Genomic DNA, 15,255 nt, shown 5'->3' on the forward strand with positions numbered 1-15,255 from the left:
ATTGGTCAACATTTTTTGGTCTAATCTATTTAAAAATGTAAAAACTTAAATAAATCATATTTTGCCTACGACATTTGGTATTCCTAGGCGGTCACCCATCCAAGTACTAACCAATCCCGACGTTGCTTAACTTCCGAGATCGGACGAGATCGGGTGCATTCAACCTGGTATGGTCGTAGACAGTATTGGTCAACATTTTTTGGTCTAAAATCTTTGAAAATGTTAACATTTTTATATATATTTTAAAAATCATATTTTGCCTATGACAATTGGTATTGCTAGGCGGTCACCCATCCAAGTACTAACCAATCCCGACGTTGCTTAACTTCCGAGATCGGACGAGATCGGGTGCATTCAACCTGGTATGGTCGTAGACAGTATTGGTCAACATTATTTGGTCTAATCTATTTAAAAATGTAAAAACTTAAATAAATCATATTTTGCCTACGACAATTGGTATTCCTAGGCGGTCACCCATCCAAGTACTAACCAATCCCGACGTTGCTTAACTTCCGAGATCGGACGAGATCGGATGCATTCAACCTGATATGGTCGTAAGCAGTACTTCTCAACATTTTATGTCTATTCTATTTTAAAAATAAAAACTTAAATAAATCATATTTTGCCTACGACAATTGGTATTCCTAGGCGGTCACCCATCCAAGTACTAACCAATCCCGACGTTGCTTAACTTCCGAGATCGGAGGAGATCGGGTGCATTCAACCTGGTATGGTCGTAGACAGTATTGGTCAACATTTATGGTCTAATCAATTTAAAAATGTAAAAACTTAAATAAATCATATTGTGCCTACGACAATTGGTATTCCTAGGTATGGTCGTAGCCAGTATTGGTCAACATTTTTTGGTCTAATCTATTTAAAAATGTAAAAACTTAAATAAATCTTATTTTGCCTACGACAATTGGTATTCCTAGGCGGTGACCCATCCAAGTACTAACCAATCCCGACGTTGCTTAACTTCCGAAACCGGACGAGATCGGGTGCATTCAACCTGGTATGGTCGTAGACAGTAATCGTCAACATTTATGGTCTAATCTATTTAAAAATGTAAAAACTTAAATAAATCATATTGTGCCTACGACAATTGGAATTCCTAGGCGGTCGATCGGGTGCATTCAACCTGGTATGTTCGTAGCCAGTATTGCTCAACATTTTTTGGTCTAATCTATTTAAAAATGTAAAAACTTAAATAAATCATATTTTGCCTACGACAATTGGTATTCCTAGGCGGTCACCCATCCAAGTACTAACCAATCCCGACGTTGCTTAACTTCCGAGATCGGACGAGATCGGGTGCATTCAACCTGGTATGGTCGTAGACAGTATTGGTCAACATTTATGGTCTAATCTAATTAAAAATATAAAAACTTAAATAAATGTTATTATGCCTACGACAATTGGTATTCCTAGGCGGTCACCCATCCAAGTACTAACCAATCCCGACGTTGCTTAACTTCCGAGATCGGACGAGATCGGGTGCATTCAACCTGGTATGGTCGTAGACAGTATTGGTCAACATTTTTTGGTCTAAAATCTTTAAAAATGTTAACATTTAAATATATTTTAAAAATCATATTTTGCCTATGAAAATTGGTATTGCTAGGCGATCACCCATCCAAGTACTAACCAATCCCGACGTTACTTAATTCCGAGATCGGACGAGATCGGTTGCATTCAACCTGGTATGGTCGAAAGCAGTATTTCTCAACATTTTACGTCTAATCTATTTAAAAAAGTGAAAACTTAAATAAATCATATTTTGCCTACGACAATTGGTATTCCTAGGCGGTCACCCATCCAAGTACTAACCAATCCCGACGTTGCTTATCTTCCGAGATCGGACGAGATCGGGTGCATTCAACCTGGTATGGTCGTGGACAGTATTGGTCAACATTTATGGTCTAATCTATTTAAAAATGTAAAAAGTTAAACAAATCATATTGTGCCTACGACAATTGGTATTCCTAGGCGGTCACCCATCCAAGTACTAACCAATCCCGACGTTGCTTAACTTCCGAGATCGGACGAGATGGGGTGCATTCAACCTGGTATGGTCGTATGCAGTATTGGTCAACATTTTTAGGTCTAATCTATTTAAAAATGTAAAAACTTAAATAAATCATATTTTGCCTACGACAATTGGTATTCCTAGGCGGTCACCCATCCAAGTACTAACCAATCCCGACGTTGCTTAACTTCCGAGATCGGACGAGATCGGGTGCATTCAACCTGGTATGTTCGTAGCCAGTATTGGTCAACATTTTTTGGTCTAATCTATTTAAAATGTAAAAACTTAAATAAATCATATTTTGCCTACGACAATTGGTATTCCTAGGCGGTTACCCATCCAAGTACTAACCAATCCCGACGTTGCTTAACTTCCGAGATCGGACGAGATCGGGTGCATTCAACCTGGTATGGTCGTAGACAGTATTGGTCAACATTTATGGTCTAATCTATTTAAAAATGTAAAAACTTAAATAAATCATATTTTGCCTACGACAATTGGTATTCCTAGGCGGTTACCCATCCAAGTACTAACCAATCCCGACGTTGCTTAACTACCGAGATCGGACGAGATCGGGTGCATTCAACCTGGTATGGTCGTAGACAGTATTGGTCAACATTTATGGTCTAATCTATTCAAAAATGTAAAAACTTAAATAAATGATATTATGCCTACGACAATTGGTATTCCTAGGCGGTCACCCATCCAAGTACTAACCAATCCCGACGTTGCTTAACTTCCGAGATCGGACGAGATCGGGTGCATTCAACCTGGTATGGTCGTAGACAGTATTGGTCAACATTTTTTGGTCTAAAATCTTTAAAAATGTTAACATTTAAATATATTTTAAAAATCATATTTTGCCTATGACAATTGGTATTGCTAGGCGGTCACCCATCCAAGTACTAACCAATCCCGACGTTACTTAACTTCCGAGATCGGACGAGATCGGGTGCATTCAACCTGGTATGGTCGTAGACAGTATTGGTCAACATTTATGGTCTAATCTATTTAAAAATGTAAAAACTTAAATAAATCATATTGTGCCTACGACAATTGGTATTCCTAGGCGGTCACCCATCCAAGTACTAACCAATCCCGACGTGGCTTAACTTCCGAGATCGGACGAGATGGGGTGCATTCAACCTGGTATGGTCGTAGCCTGTATTGGTCAATATTTTTTGGTCTAATCTATTTAAAAATGTAAAAACTTGAATAAATCATATTGTGCTTACGACAATTGGTATTCCTAGGCGGTCACCCATCCAAGTACTAACCAATCCCGACGTTGCTTAACTTCCCAGATCGGACGAGATCGGGTGCATTCAACCTGGTATGGTCGTAGCCAGTATTGGTCAACATTTTTTGGTCTAATCTATTTAAAAATGTAAAAACTTAAATAAATCATTTTTTGCCTACGACAATTGGTATTCCTAGGCGGTCACCCATCCAAGTACTCACCAATCCCGACGTTACTTAACTTCCGAGATCGGACGAGATCGGGTGCATTCAACCTGGTATGGTCGTAGACAGTATTGGTCAACATTTTTTGGTCTAAAATCTTCAAAAATTTTAACATTTAAATATATTTTATAAATCATATTTTGCCTATGACAATTGGAATTCCTATGCGGTCAACCATCCAAGTACTAACCAATCCCGACGTTGCTTAACTTCCGAGATCGGACGAGATCGGGTGCATTCAACCTGGTATGGTCGTAAGCAGTATTTCTCAACATTTTACGTCTAATCTATTTAAAAAAGTAAAAACTTAAATAAATCATATTTTGCCTACGACAATTGGTATTCCTAGGCGGTCACCCATCCAAGTACTAACCAATCCCGACGTTGCTTAACTTCCGAGATCGGACGAGATCGGGTGCATTCAACCTGGTATGGTCGTAGACAGTATTGGTCAACATTTATGGTCTAATCTATTTAAATATGTAAAAACTTAAATAAATCATATTGTGCCTACGACAATTGGTATTCCTAGGCGGTCACCCATCCAAGTACTAACCAATCCCGATGTTGCTTAACTTCCCAGATCGGACGAGATCGGGTGCATTCAACCTGGTATGGTCGTAGCCAGTATTGGTCAACATTTTTTGGTCTAATCTATTTAAAAATGTAAAAACTTAAATAAATCATTTTTTGCCTACGACAATTGGTATTCCTAGGCGGTCACCCATCCAAGTACTCACCAATCCCGACGTTACTTAACTTCCGAGATCGGACGAGATCGGGTGCATTCAACCTGGTATGGTCGTAGACAGTATTGGTCAACATTTATGGTCTAATCTATTTAAAAATGTAAAAACTTAAATAAATCATATTGAGCCTACGACAATTGGTATTCCTAGGCGGTCACCCATCCAAGTACTAACCAATCCCTACGTAGCTTAACTTCCGAGATCGGACGAGATCGGGTGCATTCAACCTGGTATGGTCGTAGCCAGTATTGGTCAACATTTTTTGGTCTAATCTATTTGAAAATTATAAAAACTTAAATAAATCATATTTTGCCTACGACAATTGGTATTCCTAGGCGGTCACCCATCCAAGTACTAACCAATCCCGACGTTGCTTAACTTCCGAGATCGGACGAGATCGGGTGCATTCAATCTGGTATGTTCGTAGCCAGTATTGGTCAACATTTTTTGGTCTAATCTATTTAAAAATGTAAAAACTTAAATAAATCATATTTTGCCCACGACAATTGGTATTCCTAGGCGGTCACCCATCCAAGTACTAACCAATCCCGACGTTGCTTAACTTCCGAGATCGGACGAGATCGGGTGCATTCAACCTGGTATGGTCGTAGACAGTATTCGTCAACATTTATGGTCTAATCTATTTAAAAATGTAAAAACTTAAATAAATGATATTATGCCTACGACAATTGGTATTCCTAGGCGGTCACCCATCCAAGTACTATCCAATCCCGACGTTGCTTAACTTCCGAGATCGTACGAGATTGGGTGCATTCAACCTGGTATGGTCGTAGACAGTATTGGTCAACATTTTTTGGTTTAAATCTTTAAAAATGATAACATTTAAATATATTTTAAAAATCATATTTTGCTATGAGAATTGGTATTCCTAGGCGGTCACCCACCCAAGTACTAACCAATACCGACGTTGCTTAACTTCCGAGATCGGACGAGATCGGGTGCATTCAATCTGGTATGTTCGTAGCCAGTATTGGTCAACATTTTTTGGTCTAATCTATTTAAAAATGTAAAAACTTAAATAAATCATATTTTGCCTACGACAATTGGTATTCCTAGGCGGTCACCCATCCAAGTACTAACCAATCCCGACGTTGCTTAACTTTCGAGATCGGACGAGATCGGGTGCACTCAACCTGGTATGGTCGTAGACAGTATTGGTCAACATTTATGGTCTAATCTTTTTAAAAATGTAAAAACTTAAATAAATGATATTATGCCTACGACAATTGGTATTCCTAGGCGGTCACCCATCCAAGTACTAACCAATCCCGACGTTGCTTAACTTCCGAGATCGGACGAGATCGGGTGCATTCAACCTGTTATGGTCGTAGACAGTATTGGTCAACATTTTTTGGTCTAAAATGTTTAAAAATGTTAACATTTAAATATATTTAAAAAATCATATTTTGCCTATGACAATTGGTATTGCTAGGCAGTCACCCATCCAAGTACTAACCAATCCCGACGTTGCTTAACTTCCGAGATCGGACGAGATCGGGTGCATTCAACCTGGTATGGTCATAAGCAGTATTTCTCAACATTTTACGTCTAATCTGTTTAAAAAAGTAAAAACTTAAATAAATCATATTTTGCCTACGACAATTGGTATTCCTAGGCGGTCACCCATCCCAGTACTAACCAATCCCGACGTTGCTTAACTTCCGAGATCGGACGAGATCGGGTGCATTCAACCTGGTATGGTTGTAGACAGTATTCGACAACATTTATGGTCTAATCTATTTAAAAATGTAAAAACTTAAATAAATCATATTGTGCCTACGACAATTGGAATTCCTAGGCGGTCGATCGGGTGCATTCAACCTGGTATGTTCGTAGCCAGTATTGCTCAACATTTTTTGGTCTAATCTATTTAAAAATGTAAAAACTTAAATAAATCATATTTTGCCTACGACAATTGGTATTCCTAGGCGGTCACCCATCCAAGTACTAACCAATCCCGACGTTGCTTAACTTCCGAGATCGGACGAGATCGGGTGCATTCAACCTGGTATGGTCGTAGACAGTATTGGTCAACATTTATGGTCTAATCTATTTAAAAATGTAAAAACTTAAATAAATGTTATTATGCCTACGACAATTGGTATTCCTAGGCGGTCACCCATCCAAGTACTAACCAATCCCGACGTTGCTTAACTTCCGAGATCGGACGAGATCGGGTGCATTCAACCTGGTATGGTCGTAGACAGTATTGGTCAACATTTTTTGGTCTAAAATCTTTAAAAATGTTAACATTTAAATATATTTTAAAAATCATATTTTGCCTATGAAAATTGGTATTGCTAGGCGATCACCCATCCAAGTACTAACCAATCCCGACGTTACTTAATTCCGAGATCGGACGAGATCGGTTGCATTCAACCTGGTATGGTCGAAAGCAGTATTTCTCAACATTTTACGTCTAATCTATTTAAAAAAGTAAAAACTTAAATAAATCATATTTTGCCTACGACAATTGGTATTCCTAGGCGGTCACCCATCCAAGTACTAACCAATCCCGACGTTGCTTAACTTCCGAGATCGGACGAGATCGGGTGCATTCAACCTGGTATGGTCGTATGCAGTATTGGTCAACATTTTTAGGTCTAATCTATTTAAAAATGTAAAAACTTAAATAAATCATATTTTGCCTACGACAATTGGTATTCCTAGGCGGTCACCCATCCAAGTACTAACCAATCCCGACGTTGCTTAACTTCCGAGATCGGACGAGATCGGGTGCATTCAACCTGGTATGTTCGTAGCCAGTATTGGTCAACATTTTTTGGTCTAATCTATTTAAAATGTAAAAACTTAAATAAATCATATTTTGCCTACGACAATTGGTATTCCTAGGCGGTTACCCATCCAAGTACTAACCAATCCCGACGTTGCTTAACTTCCGAGATCGGACGAGATCGGGTGCATTCAACCTGGTATGGTCGTAGACAGTATTGGTCAACATTTATGGTCTAATCTATTTAAAAATGTAAAAACTTAAATAAATCATATTTTGCCTACGACAATTGGTATTCCTAGGCGGTTACCCATCCAAGTACTAACCAATCCCGACGTTGCTTAACTACCGAGATCGGACGAGATCGGGTGCATTCAACCTGGTATGGTCGTAGACAGTATTGGTCAACATTTATGGTCTAATCTATTCAAAAATGTAAAAACTTAAATAAATGATATTATGCCTACGACAATTGGTATTCCTAGGCGGTCACCCATCCAAGTACTAACCAATCCCGACGTTGCTTAACTTCCGAGATCGGACGAGATCGGGTGCATTCAACCTGGTATGGTCGTAGACAGTATTGGTCAACATTTTTTGGTCTAAAATGTTTAAAAATGTTAACATTTAAATATATTTAAAAAATCATATTTTGCCTATGACAATTGGTATTGCTAGGCGGTCACCCATCCAAGTACTAACCAATCCCGACGTTGCTTAACTTCCGAGATCGGACGAGATCGGGTGCATTCAACCTGGTATGGTCATAAGCTGTATTTCTCAACATTTTACGTCTAATCTATTTAAAAAAGTAAAAACTTAAATAAATCATATTTTGCCTACGACAATTGGTATTCCTAGGCGGTCACCCATCCAAGTACTAACCAATCCCGACGTTGCTTAACTTCCGAGATCGGACGAGATCGGGTGCATTCAACCTGGTATGGTTGTAGACAGTATTCGACAACATTTATGGTCTAATCTATTTAAAAATGTAAAAACTTAAATAAATGATATTATGCCTACGAGAATTGGTATTCCTAGGCGGTCACCCATCCAAGTACTAACCAATCCCGACGTTGCTTAACTTCCGAGATCGGACGAGATCGGGTGCATTCAACCTGGTATGGTCGTAGACAGTATTGGTCAACATTTTTTGGTCTAAAATCTTTAAAAATGTTAACATTTAAATATATTTTAAAAATCATATTTTGCCTATGACAATTGGTATTGCTAGGCGGTCACCCATCCAAGTACTAACCAATCCCGACGTTGCTTAACTTCCGAGATCGGACGAGATCGGGTGCATTCAACCTGGTATGGTCGTAGCCAGTATTGGTCAACATTTTTTGGTCTAATCTATTTAAAAATGTAAAAACTTAAATAAATCATATTTTGCCTACGACAATTGGTATTGCTAGGCGGTCACCCATCCAAGTACTAACCAATCCCGACGTTGCTTAACTTCCGAGATCGGACGAGATCGGGTGCATTCAACCTGGTATGGTCGTAGCCAGTATTGGTCAACATTTTTTGGTCTAATCTATTTAAAAATGTAAAACTTAAATAAATCATATTGTGCCTACGACAATTGGTATTCCTAGGCGGTCACCCATCCAAGTACTAACCAATCCCAACGTTGCTTAACTTCCGAGATCGGACGATATCGGGTGCATTGAACCTGGTATGGTCGTAGACAGTGTTGGTCAACATTTTTTGGTCTAAAATCTTTAAAAATATTAACATTTAAATATATTTTAAAAATCATATTTTGCCTATGACAATTGGTATTGCTAGGCGGTCACCCATCCAAGTACTAACCAATCCCGACGTTGCTTAACTTCCGAGATCGGACGAGATCGGGTGCATTTAACCTGGTATGGTCGTAGACAGTATTGGTCAACATTTTTTGGTCTAAAATCTTCAAAAAAGTTAACATTTAAATATATTTTATAAATCATATTTTGCCTATGACAATTGGAATTCCTATGCGGTCACCCATCCAAGTACTAACCAATCCCGACGTTGCTTAACTTCCGAGATCGGACGAGATCGGGTGCATTCAACCTGGTATGGTCGTAAGCAGTATTTCTCAACATTTTACGTCTAATCTATTTAAAAAAGTAAAAACTTAAATAAATCATATTTTGCCTACGACAATTGGTATTCCTAGGCGGTCACCCATCCAAGTACTAACCAATCCCGACGTTGCTTAACTTCCGAGATCGGACGAGATCGGGTGCATTCAACCTGGTATGGTCGTAAGCAGTATTTCTCAACATTTTACGTCTAATCTATTTAAAAAAGTAAAAACTTAAATAAATCATATTTTGCCTACGACAATTGGTATTCCTAGGCGGTCACCCATCCAAGTACTAACCAATCCCGACGTTGCTTAACTTCCGAGATCGGACGAGATCGGGTGCATTCAACCTGGTATGGTCGTAGACAGTATTGGTCAACATTTATGGTCTAATCTATTTAAAAATGTAAAAACTTAAACAAATCATATTGTGCCTACGACAATTGGTATTCCTAGGCGGTCACCCATCCAAGTACTACGCAATCCCGTCGTTGCTTAACTTCCGAGATCGGACGAGATCGAGTGCATTCAACCTGGTATGTTCGTAGCCAGTATTGGTCAACATTTTTTGGTCTAATCTATTTAAAAATGTAAAAACTTAAATAAATCATATTTTGCCTACGACATTTGGTATTCCTAGGCGGTCACCCATCCAAGTACTAACCAATCCCGACGTTGCTTAACTTCCGAGATCGGACGAGATCGGGTGCATTCAACCTGGTATGGTCGTAGACAGTATTGGTCAACATTTTTTGGTCTAAAATCTTTGAAAATGTTAACATTTTTATATATATTTTAAAAATCATATTTTGCCTATGACAATTGGTATTGCTAGGCGGTCACCCATCCAAGTACTAACCAATCCCGACGTTGCTTAACTTCCGAGATCGGACGAGATCGGGTGCATTCAACCTGGTATGGTCGTAGACAGTATTGGTCAACATTATTTGGTCTAATCTATTTAAAAATGTAAAAACTTAAATAAATCATATTTTGCCTACGACAATTGGTATTCCTAGGCGGTCACCCATCCAAGTACTAACCAATCCCGACGTTGCTTAACTTCCGAGATCGGACGAGATCGGATGCATTCAACCTGATATGGTCGTAAGCAGTACTTCTCAACATTTTATGTCTATTCTATTTTAAAAATAAAAACTTAAATAAATCATATTTTGCCTACGACAATTGGTATTCCTAGGCGGTCACCCATCCAAGTACTAACCAATCCCGACGTTGCTTAACTTCCGAGATCGGAGGAGATCGGGTGCATTCAACCTGGTATGGTCGTAGACAGTATTGGTCAACATTTATGGTCTAATCAATTTAAAAATGTAAAAACTTAAATAAATCATATTGTGCCTACGACAATTGGTATTCCTAGGTATGGTCGTAGCCAGTATTGGTCAACATTTTTTGGTCTAATCTATTTAAAAATGTAAAAACTTAAATAAATCTTATTTTGCCTACGACAATTGGTATTCCTAGGCGGTGACCCATCCAAGTACTAACCAATCCCGACGTTGCTTAACTTCCGAAACCGGACGAGATCGGGTGCATTCAACCTGGTATGGTCGTAGACAGTAATCGTCAACATTTATGGTCTAATCTATTTAAAAATGTAAAAACTTAAATAAATCATATTGTGCCTACGACAATTGGAATTCCTAGGCGGTCGATCGGGTGCATTCAACCTGGTATGTTCGTAGCCAGTATTGCTCAACATTTTTTGGTCTAATCTATTTAAAAATGTAAAAACTTAAATAAATCATATTTTGCCTACGACAATTGGTATTCCTAGGCGGTCACCCATCCAAGTACTAACCAATCCCGACGTTGCTTAACTTCCGAGATCGGACGAGATCGGGTGCATTCAACCTGGTATGGTCGTAGACAGTATTGGTCAACATTTATGGTCTAATCTAATTAAAAATATAAAAACTTAAATAAATGTTATTATGCCTACGACAATTGGTATTCCTAGGCGGTCACCCATCCAAGTACTAACCAATCCCGACGTTGCTTAACTTCCGAGATCGGACGAGATCGGGTGCATTCAACCTGGTATGGTCGTAGACAGTATTGGTCAACATTTTTTGGTCTAAAATCTTTAAAAATGTTAACATTTAAATATATTTTAAAAATCATATTTTGCCTATGAAAATTGGTATTGCTAGGCGATCACCCATCCAAGTACTAACCAATCCCGACGTTACTTAATTCCGAGATCGGACGAGATCGGTTGCATTCAACCTGGTATGGTCGAAAGCAGTATTTCTCAACATTTTACGTCTAATCTATTTAAAAAAGTGAAAACTTAAATAAATCATATTTTGCCTACGACAATTGGTATTCCTAGGCGGTCACCCATCCAAGTACTAACCAATCCCGACGTTGCTTATCTTCCGAGATCGGACGAGATCGGGTGCATTCAACCTGGTATGGTCGTGGACAGTATTGGTCAACATTTATGGTCTAATCTATTTAAAAATGTAAAAAGTTAAACAAATCATATTGTGCCTACGACAATTGGTATTCCTAGGCGGTCACCCATCCAAGTACTAACCAATCCCGACGTTGCTTAACTTCCGAGATCGGACGAGATGGGGTGCATTCAACCTGGTATGGTCGTATGCAGTATTGGTCAACATTTTTAGGTCTAATCTATTTAAAAATGTAAAAACTTAAATAAATCATATTTTGCCTACGACAATTGGTATTCCTAGGCGGTCACCCATCCAAGTACTAACCAATCCCGACGTTGCTTAACTTCCGAGATCGGACGAGATCGGGTGCATTCAACCTGGTATGTTCGTAGCCAGTATTGGTCAACATTTTTTGGTCTAATCTATTTAAAATGTAAAAACTTAAATAAATCATATTTTGCCTACGACAATTGGTATTCCTAGGCGGTTACCCATCCAAGTACTAACCAATCCCGACGTTGCTTAACTTCCGAGATCGGACGAGATCGGGTGCATTCAACCTGGTATGGTCGTAGACAGTATTGGTCAACATTTATGGTCTAATCTATTTAAAAATGTAAAAACTTAAATAAATCATATTTTGCCTACGACAATTGGTATTCCTAGGCGGTTACCCATCCAAGTACTAACCAATCCCGACGTTGCTTAACTACCGAGATCGGACGAGATCGGGTGCATTCAACCTGGTATGGTCGTAGACAGTATTGGTCAACATTTATGGTCTAATCTATTCAAAAATGTAAAAACTTAAATAAATGATATTATGCCTACGACAATTGGTATTCCTAGGCGGTCACCCATCCAAGTACTAACCAATCCCGACGTTGCTTAACTTCCGAGATCGGACGAGATCGGGTGCATTCAACCTGGTATGGTCGTAGACAGTATTGGTCAACATTTTTTGGTCTAAAATCTTTAAAAATGTTAACATTTAAATATATTTTAAAAATCATATTTTGCCTATGACAATTGGTATTGCTAGGCGGTCACCCATCCAAGTACTAACCAATCCCGACGTTACTTAACTTCCGAGATCGGACGAGATCGGGTGCATTCAACCTGGTATGGTCGTAGACAGTATTGGTCAACATTTATGGTCTAATCTATTTAAAAATGTAAAAACTTAAATAAATCATATTGTGCCTACGACAATTGGTATTCCTAGGCGGTCACCCATCCAAGTACTAACCAATCCCGACGTGGCTTAACTTCCGAGATCGGACGAGATGGGGTGCATTCAACCTGGTATGGTCGTAGCCTGTATTGGTCAATATTTTTTGGTCTAATCTATTTAAAAATGTAAAAACTTGAATAAATCATATTGTGCTTACGACAATTGGTATTCCTAGGCGGTCACCCATCCAAGTACTAACCAATCCCGACGTTGCTTAACTTCCCAGATCGGACGAGATCGGGTGCATTCAACCTGGTATGGTCGTAGCCAGTATTGGTCAACATTTTTTGGTCTAATCTATTTAAAAATGTAAAAACTTAAATAAATCATTTTTTGCCTACGACAATTGGTATTCCTAGGCGGTCACCCATCCAAGTACTCACCAATCCCGACGTTACTTAACTTCCGAGATCGGACGAGATCGGGTGCATTCAACCTGGTATGGTCGTAGACAGTATTGGTCAACATTTTTTGGTCTAAAATCTTCAAAAATTTTAACATTTAAATATATTTTATAAATCATATTTTGCCTATGACAATTGGAATTCCTATGCGGTCAACCATCCAAGTACTAACCAATCCCGACGTTGCTTAACTTCCGAGATCGGACGAGATCGGGTGCATTCAACCTGGTATGGTCGTAAGCAGTATTTCTCAACATTTTACGTCTAATCTATTTAAAAAAGTAAAAACTTAAATAAATCATATTTTGCCTACGACAATTGGTATTCCTAGGCGGTCACCCATCCAAGTACTAACCAATCCCGACGTTGCTTAACTTCCGAGATCGGACGAGATCGGGTGCATTCAACCTGGTATGGTCGTAGACAGTATTGGTCAACATTTATGGTCTAATCTATTTAAATATGTAAAAACTTAAATAAATCATATTGTGCCTACGACAATTGGTATTCCTAGGCGGTCACCCATCCAAGTACTAACCAATCCCGATGTTGCTTAACTTCCCAGATCGGACGAGATCGGGTGCATTCAACCTGGTATGGTCGTAGCCAGTATTGGTCAACATTTTTTGGTCTAATCTATTTAAAAATGTAAAAACTTAAATAAATCATTTTTTGCCTACGACAATTGGTATTCCTAGGCGGTCACCCATCCAAGTACTCACCAATCCCGACGTTACTTAACTTCCGAGATCGGACGAGATCGGGTGCATTCAACCTGGTATGGTCGTAGACAGTATTGGTCAACATTTATGGTCTAATCTATTTAAAAATGTAAAAACTTAAATAAATCATATTGAGCCTACGACAATTGGTATTCCTAGGCGGTCACCCATCCAAGTACTAACCAATCCCTACGTAGCTTAACTTCCGAGATCGGACGAGATCGGGTGCATTCAACCTGGTATGGTCGTAGCCAGTATTGGTCAACATTTTTTGGTCTAATCTATTTGAAAATTATAAAAACTTAAATAAATCATATTTTGCCTACGACAATTGGTATTCCTAGGCGGTCACCCATCCAAGTACTAACCAATCCCGACGTTGCTTAACTTCCGAGATCGGACGAGATCGGGTGCATTCAATCTGGTATGTTCGTAGCCAGTATTGGTCAACATTTTTTGGTCTAATCTATTTAAAAATGTAAAAACTTAAATAAATCATATTTTGCCCACGACAATTGGTATTCCTAGGCGGTCACCCATCCAAGTACTAACCAATCCCGACGTTGCTTAACTTCCGAGATCGGACGAGATCGGGTGCATTCAACCTGGTATGGTCGTAGACAGTATTCGTCAACATTTATGGTCTAATCTATTTAAAAATGTAAAAACTTAAATAAATGATATTATGCCTACGACAATTGGTATTCCTAGGCGGTCACCCATCCAAGTACTATCCAATCCCGACGTTGCTTAACTTCCGAGATCGTACGAGATTGGGTGCATTCAACCTGGTATGGTCGTAGACAGTATTGGTCAACATTTTTTGGTTTAAATCTTTAAAAATGATAACATTTAAATATATTTTAAAAATCATATTTTGCTATGAGAATTGGTATTCCTAGGCGGTCACCCACCCAAGTACTAACCAATACCGACGTTGCTTAACTTCCGAGATCGGACGAGATCGGGTGCATTCAATCTGGTATGTTCGTAGCCAGTATTGGTCAACATTTTTTGGTCTAATCTATTTAAAAATGTAAAAACTTAAATAAATCATATTTTGCCTACGACAATTGGTATTCCTAGGCGGTCACCCATCCAAGTACTAACCAATCCCGACGTTGCTTAACTTTCGAGATCGGACGAGATCGGGTGCACTCAACCTGGTATGGTCGTAGACAGTATTGGTCAACATTTATGGTCTAATCTTTTTAAAAATGTAAAAACTTAAATAAATGATATTATGCCTACGACAATTGGTATTCCTAGGCGGTCACCCATCCAAGTACTAACCAATCCCGACGTTGCTTAACTTCCGAGATCGGACGAGATCGGGTGCATTCAACCTGTTATGGTCGTAGACAGTATTGGTCAACATTTTTTGGTCTA

General features: G+C 38.9%; 47 non-coding genes and 29 pseudogenes across 47 annotated transcripts; all 76 read right to left on the reverse strand.

Annotated features, from left to right (window-relative positions):
- Positions 1-62: 62 nt before the first annotated feature.
- On the reverse strand, positions 63-181 carry LOC146155185 (5S ribosomal RNA). The gene has a single exon (XR_014496531.1). It is a non-coding gene; the product is annotated as a 5S ribosomal RNA (ribosomal RNA).
- Positions 182-257: 76 nt separating this feature from the next.
- On the reverse strand, positions 258-376 carry LOC146155186 (5S ribosomal RNA; annotated as a pseudogene).
- Positions 377-441: 65 nt separating this feature from the next.
- Positions 442-560, reverse strand: LOC146155187 (5S ribosomal RNA). The gene has a single exon (XR_014498077.1). It is a non-coding gene; the product is annotated as a 5S ribosomal RNA (ribosomal RNA).
- Positions 561-623: 63 nt separating this feature from the next.
- Positions 624-742, reverse strand: LOC146155188 (5S ribosomal RNA). Its single transcript, XR_014496072.1, has one exon. It is a non-coding gene; the product is annotated as a 5S ribosomal RNA (ribosomal RNA).
- Positions 743-910: 168 nt separating this feature from the next.
- On the reverse strand, positions 911-1,029 carry LOC146155189 (5S ribosomal RNA; annotated as a pseudogene).
- Positions 1,030-1,223: 194 nt separating this feature from the next.
- Positions 1,224-1,342, reverse strand: LOC146155190 (5S ribosomal RNA). Its single transcript, XR_014495156.1, has one exon. It is a non-coding gene; the product is annotated as a 5S ribosomal RNA (ribosomal RNA).
- Positions 1,343-1,406: 64 nt separating this feature from the next.
- LOC146155191 (5S ribosomal RNA) lies at positions 1,407-1,525 on the reverse strand. Its single transcript, XR_014495157.1, has one exon. It is a non-coding gene; the product is annotated as a 5S ribosomal RNA (ribosomal RNA).
- A 256-nt stretch (positions 1,526-1,781) lies between these two features.
- Positions 1,782-1,900, reverse strand: LOC146155192 (5S ribosomal RNA). The gene has a single exon (XR_014498091.1). It is a non-coding gene; the product is annotated as a 5S ribosomal RNA (ribosomal RNA).
- A 64-nt stretch (positions 1,901-1,964) lies between these two features.
- On the reverse strand, positions 1,965-2,083 carry LOC146155193 (5S ribosomal RNA; annotated as a pseudogene).
- Positions 2,084-2,148: 65 nt separating this feature from the next.
- On the reverse strand, positions 2,149-2,267 carry LOC146155194 (5S ribosomal RNA). The gene has a single exon (XR_014498284.1). It is a non-coding gene; the product is annotated as a 5S ribosomal RNA (ribosomal RNA).
- Positions 2,268-2,331: 64 nt separating this feature from the next.
- LOC146155195 (5S ribosomal RNA) lies at positions 2,332-2,450 on the reverse strand. The gene has a single exon (XR_014495703.1). It is a non-coding gene; the product is annotated as a 5S ribosomal RNA (ribosomal RNA).
- Positions 2,451-2,514: 64 nt separating this feature from the next.
- Positions 2,515-2,633, reverse strand: LOC146155196 (5S ribosomal RNA). The gene has a single exon (XR_014496420.1). It is a non-coding gene; the product is annotated as a 5S ribosomal RNA (ribosomal RNA).
- Positions 2,634-2,697: 64 nt separating this feature from the next.
- Positions 2,698-2,816, reverse strand: LOC146155197 (5S ribosomal RNA). The gene has a single exon (XR_014495158.1). It is a non-coding gene; the product is annotated as a 5S ribosomal RNA (ribosomal RNA).
- Positions 2,817-2,890: 74 nt separating this feature from the next.
- On the reverse strand, positions 2,891-3,009 carry LOC146155198 (5S ribosomal RNA; annotated as a pseudogene).
- Positions 3,010-3,073: 64 nt separating this feature from the next.
- Positions 3,074-3,192, reverse strand: LOC146155199 (5S ribosomal RNA; annotated as a pseudogene).
- A 65-nt stretch (positions 3,193-3,257) lies between these two features.
- LOC146155200 (5S ribosomal RNA) lies at positions 3,258-3,376 on the reverse strand (annotated as a pseudogene).
- Positions 3,377-3,441: 65 nt separating this feature from the next.
- Positions 3,442-3,560, reverse strand: LOC146155201 (5S ribosomal RNA). Its single transcript, XR_014497368.1, has one exon. It is a non-coding gene; the product is annotated as a 5S ribosomal RNA (ribosomal RNA).
- Positions 3,561-3,634: 74 nt separating this feature from the next.
- LOC146155202 (5S ribosomal RNA) lies at positions 3,635-3,753 on the reverse strand (annotated as a pseudogene).
- A 64-nt stretch (positions 3,754-3,817) lies between these two features.
- On the reverse strand, positions 3,818-3,936 carry LOC146155203 (5S ribosomal RNA). The gene has a single exon (XR_014495159.1). It is a non-coding gene; the product is annotated as a 5S ribosomal RNA (ribosomal RNA).
- A 64-nt stretch (positions 3,937-4,000) lies between these two features.
- On the reverse strand, positions 4,001-4,119 carry LOC146155204 (5S ribosomal RNA; annotated as a pseudogene).
- A 65-nt stretch (positions 4,120-4,184) lies between these two features.
- On the reverse strand, positions 4,185-4,303 carry LOC146155205 (5S ribosomal RNA). Its single transcript, XR_014497369.1, has one exon. It is a non-coding gene; the product is annotated as a 5S ribosomal RNA (ribosomal RNA).
- A 64-nt stretch (positions 4,304-4,367) lies between these two features.
- Positions 4,368-4,486, reverse strand: LOC146155206 (5S ribosomal RNA). Its single transcript, XR_014496643.1, has one exon. It is a non-coding gene; the product is annotated as a 5S ribosomal RNA (ribosomal RNA).
- Positions 4,487-4,552: 66 nt separating this feature from the next.
- On the reverse strand, positions 4,553-4,671 carry LOC146155207 (5S ribosomal RNA; annotated as a pseudogene).
- A 65-nt stretch (positions 4,672-4,736) lies between these two features.
- On the reverse strand, positions 4,737-4,855 carry LOC146155208 (5S ribosomal RNA). The gene has a single exon (XR_014495910.1). It is a non-coding gene; the product is annotated as a 5S ribosomal RNA (ribosomal RNA).
- A 64-nt stretch (positions 4,856-4,919) lies between these two features.
- Positions 4,920-5,038, reverse strand: LOC146155209 (5S ribosomal RNA; annotated as a pseudogene).
- Positions 5,039-5,110: 72 nt separating this feature from the next.
- LOC146155210 (5S ribosomal RNA) lies at positions 5,111-5,229 on the reverse strand (annotated as a pseudogene).
- Positions 5,230-5,294: 65 nt separating this feature from the next.
- LOC146155211 (5S ribosomal RNA) lies at positions 5,295-5,413 on the reverse strand. Its single transcript, XR_014498052.1, has one exon. It is a non-coding gene; the product is annotated as a 5S ribosomal RNA (ribosomal RNA).
- Positions 5,414-5,477: 64 nt separating this feature from the next.
- Positions 5,478-5,596, reverse strand: LOC146155212 (5S ribosomal RNA). The gene has a single exon (XR_014497353.1). It is a non-coding gene; the product is annotated as a 5S ribosomal RNA (ribosomal RNA).
- Positions 5,597-5,670: 74 nt separating this feature from the next.
- Positions 5,671-5,789, reverse strand: LOC146155213 (5S ribosomal RNA; annotated as a pseudogene).
- A 64-nt stretch (positions 5,790-5,853) lies between these two features.
- LOC146155214 (5S ribosomal RNA) lies at positions 5,854-5,972 on the reverse strand. Its single transcript, XR_014497153.1, has one exon. It is a non-coding gene; the product is annotated as a 5S ribosomal RNA (ribosomal RNA).
- Positions 5,973-6,166: 194 nt separating this feature from the next.
- Positions 6,167-6,285, reverse strand: LOC146155215 (5S ribosomal RNA). The gene has a single exon (XR_014495160.1). It is a non-coding gene; the product is annotated as a 5S ribosomal RNA (ribosomal RNA).
- Positions 6,286-6,349: 64 nt separating this feature from the next.
- On the reverse strand, positions 6,350-6,468 carry LOC146155216 (5S ribosomal RNA). The gene has a single exon (XR_014495161.1). It is a non-coding gene; the product is annotated as a 5S ribosomal RNA (ribosomal RNA).
- A 256-nt stretch (positions 6,469-6,724) lies between these two features.
- LOC146155217 (5S ribosomal RNA) lies at positions 6,725-6,843 on the reverse strand. The gene has a single exon (XR_014495929.1). It is a non-coding gene; the product is annotated as a 5S ribosomal RNA (ribosomal RNA).
- A 65-nt stretch (positions 6,844-6,908) lies between these two features.
- LOC146155218 (5S ribosomal RNA) lies at positions 6,909-7,027 on the reverse strand. The gene has a single exon (XR_014498286.1). It is a non-coding gene; the product is annotated as a 5S ribosomal RNA (ribosomal RNA).
- A 64-nt stretch (positions 7,028-7,091) lies between these two features.
- On the reverse strand, positions 7,092-7,210 carry LOC146155219 (5S ribosomal RNA). The gene has a single exon (XR_014495705.1). It is a non-coding gene; the product is annotated as a 5S ribosomal RNA (ribosomal RNA).
- A 64-nt stretch (positions 7,211-7,274) lies between these two features.
- Positions 7,275-7,393, reverse strand: LOC146155220 (5S ribosomal RNA). Its single transcript, XR_014496421.1, has one exon. It is a non-coding gene; the product is annotated as a 5S ribosomal RNA (ribosomal RNA).
- A 64-nt stretch (positions 7,394-7,457) lies between these two features.
- LOC146155221 (5S ribosomal RNA) lies at positions 7,458-7,576 on the reverse strand. Its single transcript, XR_014495163.1, has one exon. It is a non-coding gene; the product is annotated as a 5S ribosomal RNA (ribosomal RNA).
- A 74-nt stretch (positions 7,577-7,650) lies between these two features.
- On the reverse strand, positions 7,651-7,769 carry LOC146155222 (5S ribosomal RNA; annotated as a pseudogene).
- A 64-nt stretch (positions 7,770-7,833) lies between these two features.
- LOC146155223 (5S ribosomal RNA) lies at positions 7,834-7,952 on the reverse strand. Its single transcript, XR_014497317.1, has one exon. It is a non-coding gene; the product is annotated as a 5S ribosomal RNA (ribosomal RNA).
- Positions 7,953-8,016: 64 nt separating this feature from the next.
- LOC146155224 (5S ribosomal RNA) lies at positions 8,017-8,135 on the reverse strand. The gene has a single exon (XR_014497342.1). It is a non-coding gene; the product is annotated as a 5S ribosomal RNA (ribosomal RNA).
- Positions 8,136-8,209: 74 nt separating this feature from the next.
- Positions 8,210-8,328, reverse strand: LOC146155225 (5S ribosomal RNA; annotated as a pseudogene).
- A 65-nt stretch (positions 8,329-8,393) lies between these two features.
- LOC146155226 (5S ribosomal RNA) lies at positions 8,394-8,512 on the reverse strand (annotated as a pseudogene).
- A 64-nt stretch (positions 8,513-8,576) lies between these two features.
- Positions 8,577-8,695, reverse strand: LOC146155227 (5S ribosomal RNA; annotated as a pseudogene).
- Positions 8,696-8,769: 74 nt separating this feature from the next.
- Positions 8,770-8,888, reverse strand: LOC146155228 (5S ribosomal RNA; annotated as a pseudogene).
- Positions 8,889-8,962: 74 nt separating this feature from the next.
- On the reverse strand, positions 8,963-9,081 carry LOC146155229 (5S ribosomal RNA). The gene has a single exon (XR_014497895.1). It is a non-coding gene; the product is annotated as a 5S ribosomal RNA (ribosomal RNA).
- A 64-nt stretch (positions 9,082-9,145) lies between these two features.
- LOC146155230 (5S ribosomal RNA) lies at positions 9,146-9,264 on the reverse strand. Its single transcript, XR_014495533.1, has one exon. It is a non-coding gene; the product is annotated as a 5S ribosomal RNA (ribosomal RNA).
- Positions 9,265-9,328: 64 nt separating this feature from the next.
- LOC146155231 (5S ribosomal RNA) lies at positions 9,329-9,447 on the reverse strand. The gene has a single exon (XR_014495164.1). It is a non-coding gene; the product is annotated as a 5S ribosomal RNA (ribosomal RNA).
- A 64-nt stretch (positions 9,448-9,511) lies between these two features.
- LOC146155232 (5S ribosomal RNA) lies at positions 9,512-9,630 on the reverse strand (annotated as a pseudogene).
- Positions 9,631-9,695: 65 nt separating this feature from the next.
- Positions 9,696-9,814, reverse strand: LOC146155233 (5S ribosomal RNA). The gene has a single exon (XR_014496532.1). It is a non-coding gene; the product is annotated as a 5S ribosomal RNA (ribosomal RNA).
- Positions 9,815-9,890: 76 nt separating this feature from the next.
- Positions 9,891-10,009, reverse strand: LOC146155234 (5S ribosomal RNA; annotated as a pseudogene).
- A 65-nt stretch (positions 10,010-10,074) lies between these two features.
- LOC146155235 (5S ribosomal RNA) lies at positions 10,075-10,193 on the reverse strand. The gene has a single exon (XR_014498078.1). It is a non-coding gene; the product is annotated as a 5S ribosomal RNA (ribosomal RNA).
- A 63-nt stretch (positions 10,194-10,256) lies between these two features.
- On the reverse strand, positions 10,257-10,375 carry LOC146155236 (5S ribosomal RNA). Its single transcript, XR_014496073.1, has one exon. It is a non-coding gene; the product is annotated as a 5S ribosomal RNA (ribosomal RNA).
- Positions 10,376-10,543: 168 nt separating this feature from the next.
- LOC146155237 (5S ribosomal RNA) lies at positions 10,544-10,662 on the reverse strand (annotated as a pseudogene).
- A 194-nt stretch (positions 10,663-10,856) lies between these two features.
- On the reverse strand, positions 10,857-10,975 carry LOC146155238 (5S ribosomal RNA). Its single transcript, XR_014495165.1, has one exon. It is a non-coding gene; the product is annotated as a 5S ribosomal RNA (ribosomal RNA).
- Positions 10,976-11,039: 64 nt separating this feature from the next.
- On the reverse strand, positions 11,040-11,158 carry LOC146155239 (5S ribosomal RNA). The gene has a single exon (XR_014495166.1). It is a non-coding gene; the product is annotated as a 5S ribosomal RNA (ribosomal RNA).
- Positions 11,159-11,414: 256 nt separating this feature from the next.
- LOC146155240 (5S ribosomal RNA) lies at positions 11,415-11,533 on the reverse strand. The gene has a single exon (XR_014498092.1). It is a non-coding gene; the product is annotated as a 5S ribosomal RNA (ribosomal RNA).
- Positions 11,534-11,597: 64 nt separating this feature from the next.
- On the reverse strand, positions 11,598-11,716 carry LOC146155241 (5S ribosomal RNA; annotated as a pseudogene).
- A 65-nt stretch (positions 11,717-11,781) lies between these two features.
- On the reverse strand, positions 11,782-11,900 carry LOC146155242 (5S ribosomal RNA). The gene has a single exon (XR_014498287.1). It is a non-coding gene; the product is annotated as a 5S ribosomal RNA (ribosomal RNA).
- Positions 11,901-11,964: 64 nt separating this feature from the next.
- LOC146155243 (5S ribosomal RNA) lies at positions 11,965-12,083 on the reverse strand. Its single transcript, XR_014495706.1, has one exon. It is a non-coding gene; the product is annotated as a 5S ribosomal RNA (ribosomal RNA).
- Positions 12,084-12,147: 64 nt separating this feature from the next.
- Positions 12,148-12,266, reverse strand: LOC146155244 (5S ribosomal RNA). Its single transcript, XR_014496422.1, has one exon. It is a non-coding gene; the product is annotated as a 5S ribosomal RNA (ribosomal RNA).
- Positions 12,267-12,330: 64 nt separating this feature from the next.
- Positions 12,331-12,449, reverse strand: LOC146155245 (5S ribosomal RNA). The gene has a single exon (XR_014495167.1). It is a non-coding gene; the product is annotated as a 5S ribosomal RNA (ribosomal RNA).
- Positions 12,450-12,523: 74 nt separating this feature from the next.
- On the reverse strand, positions 12,524-12,642 carry LOC146155246 (5S ribosomal RNA; annotated as a pseudogene).
- Positions 12,643-12,706: 64 nt separating this feature from the next.
- LOC146155247 (5S ribosomal RNA) lies at positions 12,707-12,825 on the reverse strand (annotated as a pseudogene).
- Positions 12,826-12,890: 65 nt separating this feature from the next.
- LOC146155248 (5S ribosomal RNA) lies at positions 12,891-13,009 on the reverse strand (annotated as a pseudogene).
- A 65-nt stretch (positions 13,010-13,074) lies between these two features.
- LOC146155249 (5S ribosomal RNA) lies at positions 13,075-13,193 on the reverse strand. Its single transcript, XR_014497370.1, has one exon. It is a non-coding gene; the product is annotated as a 5S ribosomal RNA (ribosomal RNA).
- A 74-nt stretch (positions 13,194-13,267) lies between these two features.
- Positions 13,268-13,386, reverse strand: LOC146155250 (5S ribosomal RNA; annotated as a pseudogene).
- Positions 13,387-13,450: 64 nt separating this feature from the next.
- LOC146155251 (5S ribosomal RNA) lies at positions 13,451-13,569 on the reverse strand. The gene has a single exon (XR_014495168.1). It is a non-coding gene; the product is annotated as a 5S ribosomal RNA (ribosomal RNA).
- A 64-nt stretch (positions 13,570-13,633) lies between these two features.
- Positions 13,634-13,752, reverse strand: LOC146155252 (5S ribosomal RNA; annotated as a pseudogene).
- A 65-nt stretch (positions 13,753-13,817) lies between these two features.
- Positions 13,818-13,936, reverse strand: LOC146155253 (5S ribosomal RNA). The gene has a single exon (XR_014497371.1). It is a non-coding gene; the product is annotated as a 5S ribosomal RNA (ribosomal RNA).
- A 64-nt stretch (positions 13,937-14,000) lies between these two features.
- On the reverse strand, positions 14,001-14,119 carry LOC146155254 (5S ribosomal RNA). The gene has a single exon (XR_014496644.1). It is a non-coding gene; the product is annotated as a 5S ribosomal RNA (ribosomal RNA).
- A 66-nt stretch (positions 14,120-14,185) lies between these two features.
- Positions 14,186-14,304, reverse strand: LOC146155255 (5S ribosomal RNA; annotated as a pseudogene).
- Positions 14,305-14,369: 65 nt separating this feature from the next.
- Positions 14,370-14,488, reverse strand: LOC146155256 (5S ribosomal RNA). The gene has a single exon (XR_014495911.1). It is a non-coding gene; the product is annotated as a 5S ribosomal RNA (ribosomal RNA).
- Positions 14,489-14,552: 64 nt separating this feature from the next.
- On the reverse strand, positions 14,553-14,671 carry LOC146155257 (5S ribosomal RNA; annotated as a pseudogene).
- Positions 14,672-14,743: 72 nt separating this feature from the next.
- Positions 14,744-14,862, reverse strand: LOC146155258 (5S ribosomal RNA; annotated as a pseudogene).
- A 65-nt stretch (positions 14,863-14,927) lies between these two features.
- On the reverse strand, positions 14,928-15,046 carry LOC146155259 (5S ribosomal RNA). Its single transcript, XR_014498053.1, has one exon. It is a non-coding gene; the product is annotated as a 5S ribosomal RNA (ribosomal RNA).
- A 64-nt stretch (positions 15,047-15,110) lies between these two features.
- LOC146155260 (5S ribosomal RNA) lies at positions 15,111-15,229 on the reverse strand. Its single transcript, XR_014497354.1, has one exon. It is a non-coding gene; the product is annotated as a 5S ribosomal RNA (ribosomal RNA).
- Between the last annotated feature and the right edge of the window lie 26 nt (positions 15,230-15,255).

This window comes from Ascidiella aspersa, chromosome 4 (genome assembly GCF_963924565.1).
Source record: "Ascidiella aspersa chromosome 4, kaAscAspe10.2, whole genome shotgun sequence".
Lineage (NCBI taxonomy): Eukaryota > Metazoa > Chordata > Ascidiacea > Phlebobranchia > Ascidiidae > Ascidiella > Ascidiella aspersa.